Genomic DNA, 15,832 nt, shown 5'->3' with positions numbered 1-15,832 from the left:
AAAACACTGACACTCTTAGCACCAATCAATAATTTGCTGCACTCCTCCATAATCTTCGACATTGAAGACATGGCCAATCATTTGCTGCTCATAATTATCATTACAGTTATCATTTTACAATCAATCAATAAATCACTAATCACCATATAAGCAAATCAATAACTTTTCTATATAAATCAGCAATGTTAGGCGTGAGAACAACCATTAGTACAACAAAAATGTTAAAAAAAAAAACAAAAAAAAAACAATCCTCAAACTTACAACCAATAAGGCCAACCTCATGCAAGGCGTCACTAGTTCGAATCTCATTCTCAGGCTAGGAATTTTTCCCCGGGATTTTCAAGACATGTCCAGCCAACTAAAATGTTTCGAAACTACATTGAACATGCCTGTATGTGACCCTGAGGGACCAAACAAACAAACAGACGCTTGGGTCATGAGGCCTTCATCAGCTACAAAACTTTGTTTTTGTGTCTTAGAACTAAAATGTTTCGAAACTACATTGAACATGCCTGTATGTGACCCTGAGGGACCAAACAAACAAACAGATGCTTGGGCCATGAGCCCTTCATCAGCTACAAAACTTTGTTTTTGAGTCTTTGAACTAAAATGGTTGTTGGAAAACGTAAAGGGTGTTGGCCTGTCCACATGATGCCAATGTTTACTATGTATGGTACGGAAAAAATAAGAAATATATATATAAAAAAACATATATAAATAAATATATAATATTTCCAATAAACTCTTTTTAAAAGGTCGAATAGAAGTAATTTTAGTTAATTATTCATAGTCGGTGCCTATACATGAATTAATCAAATCATTAACCAATTAGTTAATCAATTAGTGGTAGTTTATTATGCAGTATTAAGGTATATTCCAATGATTTGCGTTTTTCCCGTTTGTTTTGAAAATGTATTTTATTTTTATCTATTTTTTTGCTCCTTTAGTAAAAAAAACAAAGTTTTAACTTTTTCGGATGTTCCTTCAGAGTTAAAGATAGTAAATTTCCTAGTCCTAACCTCCCGCAGGACGATGGGGGATGGCAGCGGTCAGGGTGTGAACCCGAGAATTCCTAACGACAGTCCAGCGCGCCTTATTGAGACGAAAAGGGACTTCCTATTACAGTGAGCATAAAGTCTTAGACTAAGTTTGACTAAGTACGGAGGATTAGATACCGTTGTTGAAACTTTGTCGAGAATAAATTAAACAAATACGAAAGAGACATCCACAATTACGCGAAAGTTCAGAAAGACAGTGGCTCAAATATTTCAATGCGAGATATTTTTTTAAATTTGCGAATCTGATTTTTAGCGTCCCGATATAGGCTAGTGCTTGAGTAAAGAAATGATATATGTGTGTGTGTAGAAATGTATGTGTTTATACTGCTTATAGAGAGTGTTATGGAGTGTATGTTTGTTTCTGGTGGAACCATGAGGAAAGAAGGGCGGATGGTTTTGGTTGTGTAGGCCGAATATATTCTGATGAGACTACGAGGGCGTTGTGTTGTGGTTCAATAACTGGGAGGGGGGAGGGGGGTGAAAGTTGAAAAGGGGGAAGATGAGCGAGAGACTAGTGATCAGCAAGACGTTTTTCTTTATTTCAAATTTTACATTAAGACTTCAATACGCCTGCACCGGTGTGCAGGACTGGATTTAAGGGAAGGCTGACGGGGCTACAGCCCCGGGTACTCCGCAAGAAAGGGGCCTCCACAAAGGAGATAAAAATAAATACATATTTCGACGGGTCAGTAACTTTTTTTTTCTAACTTTTTTTTCGCATTTTTTTACGGTTTGTAGATTGCTTGGAATTAGTAAATAGAGCTCCGGATTTACGACAGTGCGTTTACCAAGGATCTTACCCTCCACAAACTCAAAGATATACACTCTTTTTAAAACCAAAATAGGCATGTTAAATATTTAGTTTAAAAAGAAAATTGAGATTGAACAATAGGAATCTATTTATTTTACAAAATTAAAACATAGCATGCATTTTAGATATAAATATATTCATTCAACAGTGGATCTTTATTACAGCTTACGAAAAATTGTAGAGGCATCCATAAAAATCCTTCCCGGGGTCTCCACGTACTTAAATCCGGCCCTACTGTGTGAGTCCAACAGACATTTAGAGCCACAGACCAACGAACAAGAATGGAGAACCTTCATTCTGTATAAATCGTTATTCTTGTTGCTTAACAATGCAGAAAAAAAAAAAAAGTAATTATCCCCCTTTGATTATTGTATTGTAAACCAGCCAAGTCTTGATTCAAGTCAGACGCCCCCCACACTCACATTTATTTACGAATATTTCAACTCACACACAGAATTTTTTTTTTTTTCAAGCCACACAGCCAACTCTCCAGATCTCGTGTTTTATTCCTCAGAGTGAACATCTTGAGTATATTTTCTTTGACTCACCTGCACGTCTGCAGACTTTCTTGGGATTGGATGATTTCAAAATGTTTGTCTGCATGTTTCTCATTTGTCCAACATTTTTTTTTTATTTCGCATTTTAGATGTACACGCCGTTTTTTTTTTTCGCTTTTTAAAAAACAACTTTATAATTAACTTAGGTTTGATCACAGAAAGCAAGGATTAGAGAAAGGCAAACTATAACATTTAGTACTTGTTGGAGTGCACGTTTTGGGAGTATAAATTGCATTTCTCTTTGGTATTTGAAAAACAGAAGTATATTTTCCTTTGTTTTATAGATTAAGAACAGGACACACACCACTATTAAATTACCACCTGAACAAAATAAACTCCACACAACTACCCCTTTGCAGACATAGTGCCCACCCCTTTGAAACCGTAAACCATATCCTCTTTGAATGCCCCTCCCTAATCCACCTTAGGCAGACCCCACTTCCACTACAGCCCAACATAAGCAACACCCTTTACGGCAGTGCTGAACAGCTGAAGAAAACAGCACACTTTTTTTCCTTGGCACAGTCTTCAAAAGAGCTCACAGCTCAGCAGCAATAAAGCTGGCTAGAAGAAGAAGAAGAAGAAGAATAGATTGAGAAAGGGATGTCGGGGCACGGATGTTGACGCTTACACTACTTCAACCCGTATTTTATTGTACTCTTAATGTTACACGGTAGAAGGATTGTAACTCCCCACAGCAAGTCAAACTAAATCGTTGGAGACATATTCTTTTCTAAATACCGTTCTTAAATAAAACTTGAGAAAAAAACAACGTCTTTTTGAAGAAAAAATGAACCTAATGACAAAATATTCACAGCTTCTATGTAGACAATCTTCCATATTCATTAGCTCTCCACTAGCAGAGTGGTTACCGTGTTGGCATGAGAAGCCTGAGAAGATTGAGCCGTGAGTTCGAATTCAGGTCGTTTCCCCTTTTTAAACAACTTTTTATAAATGCCTTTTTATTGTTAATCTAAATCTGCTACAAATTTAATTACACGACTGATCCAAACCAATTGATACGACTATGCTTAATATGGTATTTTTTTTTAAAATATTCTTTTATATTTTTTTTGTCGTTTTTTTTTCTATTCCCATAATTCCCATCCTTACATATCTGAACTAGCACTGCAATTGGCGGGGCTAATGATGCAATAGGATTTTACTCTCAATTCTTGGTACCTAAAAAATTTCATAGACTTTTTTTTTATTTCATCCAAATTTTTTTCCACCGTTCTCCCTTACCCCATATCTGCGTCTCAGACGCACATGCATACAGACACATCAGCAAGTGTTAACTTTGATTAAACCTTGAAAGATCCAGAACACTGCAGTTCTGCTACATAACATGGAATTGTTTTACAATTTTTTGCAAACCTCCCAATAGATTGTCAAAATAAAATGTTCGTATCGAGACGAATAAAATATTTGTTGATGTGCTGTGGGCGAGTATTTGGTTTCAAGTATTTCTCCTCGAGGGATGAGATCTGGTCTTCAATCACTGCTTATCATGTGGTTGCATATTATGTTGTTGTTTTTTAAATGTTTTTTTTTAATGACTTTAGAAATTGTGCGTCGCAGATTTGGCTTAGGGTGTTTCCTTCAAATGTAGATGTTTTTGTAGGTTGAAAAAAAAATTGGATGTATACTATATAGCTTAGCTAGATTTCGCTCTCTCTATCTCTCTGTCTGTCTGTCTGTCTCTGTCTCTGTCTCTCTCTTTCTCACTTATAATAGTTCAATATTTTTCAAAAAGTTCAATATTCAGCAGAGTTTCTGAACAATCACATTTTATATTCACAATGAAGACAAGAAAACTTAATTGATTGTAGCTCTGTCTACATAGTGATGCCTTAGACTAGATAATACATTTCACTACATAGTGATACCTTAGACTAGACAGTACATTTCACTACATAGTGATGCCTTAGACTAGATCAGTGGTTCCCAAACTTTTTTCTCTCGTAGACCCCTTGACGTGTTTTCTGGTTTTCCGTAGACCCCCTGCTTAAGTTATATTAAATTTTTGAAAATTCATCAATTTCAAATTACACATTTTTGTTTAAAATAATTTCTAACCAGTGAAACGATGAGTGAAAAAGTAATTTAAAACTACAATTTATCTATGATAACCACAGAGAAGAAATAGGAGCATTGGCCAAGTTCGCCAAACAGTTAATTTTTTTTCGAGACCAATCTAAAAATAGTCCTTCAAAGCTTGAGAAACTCTGATTCCTCCTGAATCAAACAACTCATGATGCCTGGACTGACGTTCGGTGGTCACCTTGCCTGCTCGCATCTCCTGTCGGGAGGTTTGGGCTAGGATGTAATTATCCACATAATCTGAAGGAACATCCAAAAGATTTTGTACAAAACATAAATGTGTAACCGTGTAAAGCTCAACAACAGCAAGAACACTGTTCTCCAATGTTGAAATAGAAGGCTGACACACTTGCCAAATGTGAGAAAACAAATACACACTTCAACATCGCACTCTATACGGAAGAAATGAAGAAACTAATAGTCAATTGTAAAAACGAGAAATGGACAAGCTCTCATTCGATGAAATCTATTATAAACTATCCCGATAGGATCACCTATAATTTTTCACATCAGAACAGTACACATCATAATGAGAAACATATGTTCCAGAAGCTCAAAATTTGGACCATTGACATTTGCCCTTTTGGAGTCTCACCAGAGAATGCCGACCATGTCTTCAAAATTGCATTCTTCATCAAGAGTCCCAAAACAAGACACCGGCCACAAAACCCAAACATGAAATTCTTTTAATGATATAAGTTCGTGTAAGAGTTTTTACAATTTTTTCAATGGCTGTTAAAATCAATAATATGCCTATTGTGTGAGGTTTTCAGTATTTTACTATAAGAAAAGAGGTATAGTAAAACATTCACTAATCATCACCTTCTCAATATTAGGTCAAAAAGAGATTTTGTGGGTGTATTCTGAACTTAATATTTGAGTGTTTGAAAGTTTTGCAAACCTTTATCTTTTTATCAGGGTGGCATCATGTCAAATGATCCTCCAGCTTAATTGGTTTCATAGCATCATAAAAAATGGCACATTAACACTCGCTTGTTTGACAGGACAATAATGAAGTTCAATTGCAAATATACTTAACGCTGTACAGTCTACATTTCTTTTTGTTGTTATAACTAGAGAAAACTACACTCTTTAAATCTAGTTATTCAGTTAAATAAAACAAATTTTCATTCAATCAGCATGATAAAAATTTAAGGATTTCCTAAGGTACAAATCATAAATGTGTGTATGAAAAGATTCCATTTGTCAAAATAAAAAGTCAAGACAGGCTAAATGGAGATTCTTTATCGTAGACCCCCCGTGCACATCTCATGGACCCCCAATTCCCTTTTAAACTTTCGTAGACCCCTTGGAAGTCTTCGTAGACCCCTGGGGGTCTATATAGACCACTTTGGGAAACACTGGACTAGATAGTACATTTCACTACATAGTGATACCTTAGACTAGACAGTACATTTCACTACATAGTGATGCCTTAGACTAGACAGTACATTTGGCTACATAATAATGACTTAGACTAAACAGTACATTACACTTCATAATAATGGCTTAGACTAGACAGTACATTTTACTACATAGTGATGCCTTAGACTAGACAGTAAATTTGGCTACATAATAATGACTTAGACTAGACAGTACATTACACTACCTAATATAGACTAGACAGAACATTACACTACCTAATATAGACTAGACAGTACATTCAAGTGCAGCCTGCATTCATGTCAATTATTCGTATGCAAGAGAAACGATAACTCAAGCACAGAAAATAAAATGTTCTGGTCTGTCCTGGTATGCCCTGCCCTAATGTAGTGATCTGCACATCGATACATATTTGATAGCTCTCAGGACAATCTGACATGTTCTTCTGACAGATTCATTAAATCAGTCTATTAGAGAGAAGGGGATTGATCGGGGAGGAAAGTTTAAATCTAAATTTAGAATCAATGGGAAGTAATTGGATTATATTTGCGTGTAACTCTGAACATTGACAACTTTTACAATAGAGAGGTTTTTAAGTTTAAATTCAATATAAAGGATAATGTATACATTAGATATTAACGCCTAACCTTCTTTTATGCTTAAGCAAGACGAAATGTGGTTATAGTTTTGGGCTATAAAACAATAATGTACACCATGTCTTTTTTACATCCCACATTTCAATAATTACATTGTATAATGATATACAGAGTAGGTGACACCAGTAACTCAATGGATATCACACATTTAAAACGAAGAGGTTTACAGAGGCTATCATGATAAATGTAATACGACCTCCGTAATCCCTACAATTCTACATATTTTCCTGACCCTCATATCTATTTGAAATTATTTCAGAAATATGGTGTCACCAAACATTCATTATAGAGAACTGCAAATTTCCCAAAACACTGCAGTGTGTTGGACTGTAGGTTTCCTAAAGCACTAAATGTGTAGAACTGTGATATTTCAAAATAACAAGCTTTGCGTAGGTTTCCTAAAAGCTTCTGAACTCTTGCTAACAGCAACTAAAAGTAGCTTGCAGGCACATAGATCTAATTAGTGCCTAGGTTGAGATGTCTAATTAACGCTGCGAACCAGTGGTGAGATCAGTCCCATTAATTGCCCCGCTAACAACACAGCTCTTGCTTTTTTTTTTTTTCCTTTTATTTTTTTTTTCACAGACGTTGGTTGAAAATAAGCGAAAGATCATTTTCATGGTTTAATGTCATTTAGACCTATACTTGTTTTAAAACATGAAATGACTGATTAAGTGCTTGACTTCCGAAGCGTGGAGATGGGAAAAGTAGCTGTATCTAAAATTTTGCTATTATTAGTACGCCCCAGAGTCCACCCAGCTCTAATGGGTACCTGACATTAGTTGGGGAAAGTAAATCTGATGGTCGTTGTACTGGCCACCTGATACCCTTATTAAACGCCATCCCTAGAAACAGATGACCTTTACATATCCTGAGATCGAAAGGGGTGCATTACTAATGTTACTTAGTTCAAAAACCAGGTCACCATGTAAGCTTCAGCAGCAGCGTAGCAAGATACCCGTAGGCCAGGGTTCAAAAATATGTTGGCGGGACCCCCGTGGGTTACGTGTGATAAAAAGCCAAATCGAGTCATCCTGTGCGTATTAATACATTGATTAAAAAATTCAAAAGATGTACTACTTTTTAAACCTACTAATAACCTTAGGCTCAGCTCAGTCATGACTCAGTCAGGGAGGAAATAAATAACATGATTTCGATAAAATTAAATTTCGGTCGTCAAACATTTTGTCTTTTTTTTTCTAGTAGACCCCCAATGTCATGGACCCGGGTGCAAGGAAATCCTTCTCCACATGGTTGCTACGCTGCTGATTTTCAGCTCAATTTCATATAACACATTATTAAAAAGTAATCACTAAAAATGTATGTATGTTCTTTGTCATTGTTCTTCCTGAATTTATAGACATTTTTAGTCTATTGTAGAATACAATTTTGTCTATGTATCGGGCCAAATATGTGCCCGCCAATTGGTCGTATTTCCGTTGATGGAATATTTACTTTTCTATAGGATGGATCAGAGGCGTAGCTTGGGTGGGGAAAATCTCCCCGGGCCCCAACTTGAGGGGGGTCCCCAAATGAGTGTTTTTTACATTATATATTAAATATTACTCCAAACGCAGGGCCACCCAAAAAAATCAAGTCCCTGGGCCCCCCTCCCAATAATGATAAATTCCTAGCTACGCCACTGGGTTGGATGTCTTGTTTTCCGTTGTTTGAATGTCTGGTTCACCATTGATTTGGTGTCTTGTTTTCTGTAGATTAACTTCTTGTTTGCCATTGACTGATTCTCTTGTTTTCGATTGATTTGATGTATTGTTTTCATTGACTGGATGTCTGCCATCCCATAATTTTTCGACAGCACTATCTCACATTAGATGCTGATGCCACAGTTCTCTGAGTTTCTTCTACTCAGCGCCTGGAAATAAACAAAAATATGAGACCGCTACAGTTTCACTAGAGATAGTTAAAAATATTTGAATCAATTAATTACATTTTCGTATCTCGTACCTTTAATGGGCCTAATACAAAAATACTAAGCAATGCAATTGTAAAAAAAAAAAAAAAAAAGGAGGGGGGGGGGTATTCTTCACAACCAATCTGCCGCACAAATAAAATTTTTTTATTGTATTAAAATATTTTGTATAGAAGAGTCTTGAGTATCACATACAAACACAGCACCACAAATAAAGAGATTCGAAACAGGATCAAAATGGCCATTGGACCTCACGATGATCTGCTGATCATAAAAAACGGAAGCTAGAACTTTATTATCATATGAGAAGGTCCACAGGGCTCGTAAAGACCTTCCTTCAGGGAACAGCACCAGAAAAAAAAAAAAAGAAAAGGCAGACAGAAAAAGTGATGAAAGAGAGACATGGCGGTAGACAGATCAACGACACTAAGATACAGTCACAGTCACATCATTCGTGATAATGTGTTGTAGGAGAAATCATTGCATAACGAATATTACCACAAAACAAAAGTGTTACAATACACATACAAGTGACAAGCTTGCGATTCTTATGAACACATTTGGAGAAACAACAACGACGAGGGACATATCTCCTATTATTATTATAGCTTTTATATAGCGCTACTTTCATGCTTATATTGCTCAGAGCGCTTTTGGTCCAATCTCATTTGTGGACCGGTGGGGGGGAGGGGGTATCTAGGAGTTGGTTTTCCGTGCTGCCTTTTGGGCGCTCAGTAAACACAACTCTGCCCGAGTCGGGTGTCGAACCTCGAGCCTCCTTCTAGGTAGCCAAGCCAAGCCAAGTTCAAGCGCACTTGGCCTCTCGACCACGCTTCCCACCTAATTACATAAAAAGATTTATTTAATGTCACCGAGAATGCTGTTTCTAACACAGAGTGGGCCATGAGTAGAGTTACAGTTAACAGTTCAAACATTTTTATTAGAAAGTTAAAGATTTATTTACATACACTGTGTTCCCCCCTTTCAGACCTTGTAATCTATGGGTCAGATGGTGTAATGATCATGTGTTTCTGTAGCCTACGGTTTTCCAGGATGTCATGTGGCCAGCGCAACGGCCAACCGCTTTTACTTTTCCCCAACTAGTGTCAGGTGCCCATTAGGGCTGGGTGTACTCAGAGGCACCCTAAGGATCCCGAAAGTAAAAATTACAGTCTTCACCAGGATTTAAACCCCGGATCTCGGAAGCCAATTGCTTTATCACTAAGCCACCGCGCCTCCAATTATTTTTTGCAAACTTATTATTTTGTTTAATATCGAAAAAGGGATATAAATTCTATATTATTGAGATATATCGGGATATATTGAGATATATGGTTGTAAATGTGTAGTTCTTTCCTTAAAAGTAGCCCTATTTATATTTAAATGTTTTACGATTGCATTCGCTAAATGAAGCATATATGTATGCAAATCTATTTAGTTATACATATCTAGATTAACATTTTTAGCGGCCCCTGAAAGGGAAAAGACGCTATTAGTTTTGTGTGGTCTGTCTGTTCGTCCGTCCGTCCGTCCCGTTTAGATCTCGTAAACTAGAAAGATATTGAAAATCCGACATCATGATATTTTGGATCTTTCAAAGTACTGATGCAACTGCTACTTTTTTCTTTTCTGAAAGCGAAAAATTTAATTTTTAAAATCAACTATGCAAGCAGTTTTTTCAAAAAAATTCACCATTTTTACAACTATTCACTATTAATAGTAACAAACACGGGAGGCTATTTAGTAGATGACACTATCCCGTATCTTTAACGCATTTATGCAAACGGTTGTAGATTTTTTGTCAAAAAAATATTTTTTTTTACAAATGTATTTCTGAGTGAAATAAGTTGTGTCATACTAACTATTATATTTACAAAAAAAAAGTGTTTGCTTTTTTTTTCAAGAGAAAAAAATCTATTTAATATACATATAAGAGGAACATAATTTAAAACAACAATAAATAAGTAGTTTTTCATATTATCACGTGAACTGCAGCGCGGCATATTGCATATGGGAAACTTCACTAAAGGAATTTTTTATTTGTTTTACGGAAATGTTCTTTTTCCTTGAGACTTTGAATAAGAGATTGACTCTTTACAAAACAATTGGATCAATTAGATAACTGATATGACATCAGTTAGGCCAGGTTCACATCTAGCTTCACCTTCACTTTCACTTATCCCTTGGTCTGTTGGACCGTTGGGGCATTACACAGGTACTGTCAACATTCTTTCTCCATTCTTCGCTGTCATTTTATCCTTGATAGAATTTCATTGTGATATTCTTTCTGAAAATATTGAGACCTGCCTTTTTAATTGCCTGGGAGCCGATTTTGAGTTTGTGTCTCCACACAAACTGTCTTTGTAACCTTGTTTAATTGTTGTTGTTTTTTTAAAGAAAACACATTTTTAAAACTATTCACCAAGTATGAGTACATTAGCCATGACGTATACAGCGCAAAGTTTCATATTGCCACTAGAGTATGTAACCGTAGTCAGACATATTTTCATTTGTCTGTGTAACAATATCGTCTGTGTCACCACACAGGTAAGGATTTTATATCGTGCTGTAAAATCCTAGCAAGATACCTCAGCATTAATGAAATATAAATGGTGATAGATAGGTAAACATATATTAAACATTATTGTCTTGAAATAGGTCTAAACAATTAATAAAATTTAAATTTGGTGGATGCAAGAATAAATACTTGTTACACCTTATGTAAAGGTCATTTTATTTTTGTTTATTTAATTATTATTATTGTAATTATAAGACTTAACTTTCATCGCTATATTTACTCTCAGTCTCTAATTGACAGATTTTGTTAATCCGCAACATCTACCCAGAGTGGGTGTACTGAAGTGTACTTATACGTATATCGAAATGTGATTGACCAGCAGTGGCCTACCGCGAGTTTGAGTGTAACATAAACTCCTTTTATATCATATTATAATTTTTTTTAGAAAAACAATATATTAATCTACATTTCTGATACGCCTTACCATTAAACAAAATAAATATGTATATAAAGGACTGGATGTGCTTTTGCTTTTGGTGTATTCCAAATCAAAATTAACAGTTTTTTAAAGTATTTAACTGACATTTACTCACTCGACCTAGATTTAGATATATAAATATAAAATTAGTTCAGATATACAAATATAACATTATTATAAATGACATTTTTCATAACAGAACTAATTAGAAACTAATTTTAAAAATAATACATATAAGAAACAACAAAAAATATAAAGAAATCCTCTAATACAATCTATAAGTTTGCCACAAGGGCAACTTGTATCATTGGGATCTACACTCAGTACAACAGCAAATATGTAGACTTTTGACATTTGAACTGCACTGCGTTGTCTTACCTGGCAACTATTTTAAAAGCTTGAATAACGATGGGAATGACGTCATCACTGAGCATCAACCATCAATGAATAACGCGGATATCCGGCTACAAGTTACAGTTATCGAGTCGCTCTACCAAGGGTCAAAGGTGATGATGTCACGCCATGTCCGCGGCACCTCTGTTACATCGATACCGTCATCTTTGATTAGCTGCAGGTCTGGAGATCTTGGTAGTATTAATATTTCTAGAATGTTCTCTGAAAAAAATAAATATTTATAATGAGAAATACATAAACACTGTAAAAATCGGAACAGCATAAGACAGCATCATTGTCATAACATAGTAATATAGTCGGTTAGGCCAGTTTGTTTGACTTGTGTTTGTCTGCAGTAAATAGTTTAAAACTATTAGATGGCTGCCTGGTCGTGAGGTTTGCGCGCTGGACTGTCGTTCGGATTTATCGATGGTCGAGGGTTCAAATCCTGCCCGCTCCCATCCCCCGTCGTCCTGCGGGAGGTTTGGACTAGGAAGTAAACTATCTTCAACTCTGAAGGAACATCCGAAACATGTAAAACATTTTACAAAACATTTTACAAACATTTTTTTACAAAGCTTATCTTATCTTATCTTGTCTAATAAAATACAGACGTTACTTCAAAAAAAAAGAAGATGATTACGTCCTACGCGTTATGCATATAGTCATGCATGTTAACCAATGACCTAAATTCTGCCAAGTCATTGGTTTTATATCCACTCACTCTATCTGTCTGTAAAGAGTTTGTACACGTTATTTCTCCCACACCCAATCTCGGATCAAGCTGAAATTTTGCACAATTATTTCTTTTACCTGACAACACAAGAATCAATAGAAAAACATTAACCAAGTAGCTTTTTAACTATTGGTAATAAATTATTTTTGTCTTGAACAAGGGAAAGAAATCGTAATTGACAGATGTGGTGGTATAAGTTGAATTAGTCCCCTTTGAGGATCATGTGAACATTGGCCTAGACACCCCCTTCTTCCCTCCCCCTTTCCCAACTGGTCCAGACAAGCGATAGGATCATAGCGCATCGAGAACGCTAAATCTAAACAACTATTGGTAATAATACTTCCAATCGGCCAATATTTATTATGTCTAGGTCTGCAGTCTATATAATTACACGACAGATCCAAACCAATTGATACAATTACACTTAATATAAGTTTTTTTTTAAAAGTATTTTTTATGTTTTTTCTTGTTCCTATTGAGACTTGCTAGATCTAAACTGCAATTAACATTGGATGGCTACATGGTCGTGTGGTATCCGCTCTGGGCTGTCGTCTCGGCGAGAAACAAGACATTTAATTTGGACCACTCGACCTAAACCAACTACTGTACCGCGGGTTGTTGTTTTTTTTTGGGGGGGTCGGGGGGGGGGGCTAGGGTGTAATAGACATCAGATCTGGACAAAGTGGTCGACTCCTCTCCAGTAAGGCTAGAATTAAAGAGGTATTGTATTTTATATATATTAGGTCAGCATATATATATATATATATATATATATATATATAATTAATTAAACATTAAAATTATTTGTTGTTGAAAAAAAAGTCCAATATCGTGATTAAACTCACAACCTTCGTTTTATTAGCGACCTCATTATCATCCTTTATCGTGTGCTACATAGTGTATACGAAATTGAAATAAATTATTAAATATTTTATTTGAGTTTCTGAACAACTTCCGACATGTTTACATATTCCTATCTCTGAAGAGAAAGTGTTTGCTAACTTTAGGGATTGCAATTCAAAAGCAATTTAAACCTAGACCTCGAGCTTAAGTGATTGGGAATTAAAAATAATAATATAAAATCTAGACTCCCCTAGCTGTGGCTTCGGCCGAAATGGTCATGACAACCTACCTCAAAATATTTTCGTAGCCCTCTAGAATCCTGTTACCAGTCCGAGGAACTCGGGCATTACGCCGATTAGCAGTTTCTTCTTTTTTTTTTGTCGGGAGGAGTAGACCTTTCGGTCCTGAAGCCAATTTGACTTGGACATGTCGGTCGTCAGCAGCCGCGGTAAGTCCAGTTCCAATAGCGTTCACGAGTCAGATGAGCCTTGAGGTTAGCCGAACAGCGGTTTCTTCTCCTGGAGGTCTAGACCATCCTGTCCTGAAAAGAATCGGAGTTCATCTCAAGTCACAGAAGCCACGATAATTTTAGCTCCAGAAGCGTAACCAGCCATAAGGCGGTGCTGGTAGAAATAATACATCATTTGTGATGTGTGTTTTCCTTTAAGGTCTGAATCCTGTCAGATACACACAAAAAAAAAAAGATCATAGGCTCATGATTGATTATAATTCAAACATTTAGGGAGACGTATATATCGAAAAAAAATCAATGAACTAGACTTAAAGAAAAAAAAAATTATAACTTAATGAATACTGCACCATCTGAGATATAAATTATTCTTTACCGTCAAAGGCGATTTTTTTAGAACAATCCAATTTCCTTGAGCTCATGGGCATTGAATCACAAGCTACCATTCTGTTTACGCTTCTGTAAAAAAAAAAAATGGTCATATATTTCATAGATTCCCTTCATGGGCGATACCGCCACATATAATAGGTAACCGCTTATGCAGGCATATCTAATTATCTTTAAAACATATTTGCATAAGATCAGATTATCAGATTGGTTACAACAGTATTTCACTTCAATATAAGGGGAGCTACGAACGACAGAGATATACCACATGGAAGAGTTTATCCCCTTTTCATGTGTTAGTTAAGGCTATCGAGTTTTGCTGTACATTCTACATTACATTGTAATCATCCTGCTAAGTTTGACTTAAAGGACAAGGTGTACAATCTGCGCACATTGGCTCCATCGAGAAACATCAAGATCTGTAGCAAGATATATTCGATTAAAGAAACGAAATGCAATCCAGTCTATAAGTAGATCGTAACCAAAGCTTTTCATTGTTGTTTCCTGTTACGATTAATTTGATTTTAATTACGTATTGATTTTTTTTGTTAGGCTGAAATTGAACTAAAAGATGGGGCAATGCGTGATAGTTGATCTTTGTATCAAATCCTAAACAGCTAGTTGCCCACTTCTATTAAAATAATTCGTAAGTCAAACATTGTATTTTTTTCTCTATATTGAAATTATTCTGTGCTATACACTGAATAGTTTAGAAAATTTGATTCTGCAGTGTTTTTTAAAAAAGTATACAAATATTATCTTTTACCTTTTAATAAGAAACATTCCATATCAGCACGCCCTTTATTTTATACTCCGGGTGAACTAAAGGGCTAGCTATTTATAGATTTCCGACATGTATGTGATTCTCCAATACAGTACAGACCTTCTGTCTCGGGATATACAATATAATATGTATTGTTTCAAGACTTGAGTCTTTGCGTCCATATCTCCCTAAAGGGATATTTATAATAAAAAGTCTTTTTTCCTCTTATTAATTTCTGGTTCACTTTAGATTATTTAGTGTTTACCTCGAAAATTCTAGCGTAAGGTAGATATATTGCATAATATTGGAATAATAGTTCTGGTGTTCAACTATATGAATATTTTCTTACATATCATATATTAATATGATAGTGTTGGTGTACGGACTATCTGAATGTTAGTTTAATGAGCCACTTGCTCGCCTAAGACATCTACCCCACTAAGGTGTTGAGTAGTCGATGTACCACAATGCACTTTTAGCCAAACATTGACTGATGTGGAGTCTGACATAAACAAGGTTTGTGCACGTGGGTAGGGGGGGGGGGATAACGGAAGATGTCCGCTTCATTCATTCAACTTGTTTGCTTCGTTTCGTTTCTTGATAAATTACTTCCTGTTTTTAATTATGCTTATCATGGCTCGCCCTTATTATTTTATCATTATCCTAATAAAATCGTATTAGTATTTTTTCCTTACATTATGATCTTATTATCAGTTTCTTACACTCTTATTACCTTGTTATTATTAT

The 15,832-nt window shown here is 35.6% G+C and overlaps 1 protein-coding gene and 1 long non-coding RNA gene across 2 annotated transcripts in view; one reads left to right on the top strand and one right to left on the bottom strand.

The window, feature by feature from the left end:
• Nucleotides 1-15,832, top strand: part of LOC106076612 (ras-associated and pleckstrin homology domains-containing protein 1-like) — a 113,785-nt gene that overhangs the window by 10,626 nt on the left and 87,327 nt on the right. The gene's annotated exons all lie outside the window — the stretch shown is intronic.
• On the bottom strand, nt 7,320-14,052 carry LOC129923094 (uncharacterized). The gene is made up of 3 exons (XR_008775011.1): nt 13,756-14,052; nt 11,873-12,109; nt 7,320-8,441 (listed from the first exon to the last, which is right to left on the bottom strand). It is a non-coding gene; the product is annotated as an uncharacterized LOC129923094 (long non-coding RNA).

Source organism: Biomphalaria glabrata, chromosome 15, assembly GCF_947242115.1.
Source record: "Biomphalaria glabrata chromosome 15, xgBioGlab47.1, whole genome shotgun sequence".
NCBI lineage: Eukaryota > Metazoa > Mollusca > Gastropoda > Planorbidae > Biomphalaria > Biomphalaria glabrata.
This window is presented reverse-complemented; position numbering and strand designations above follow the sequence as displayed.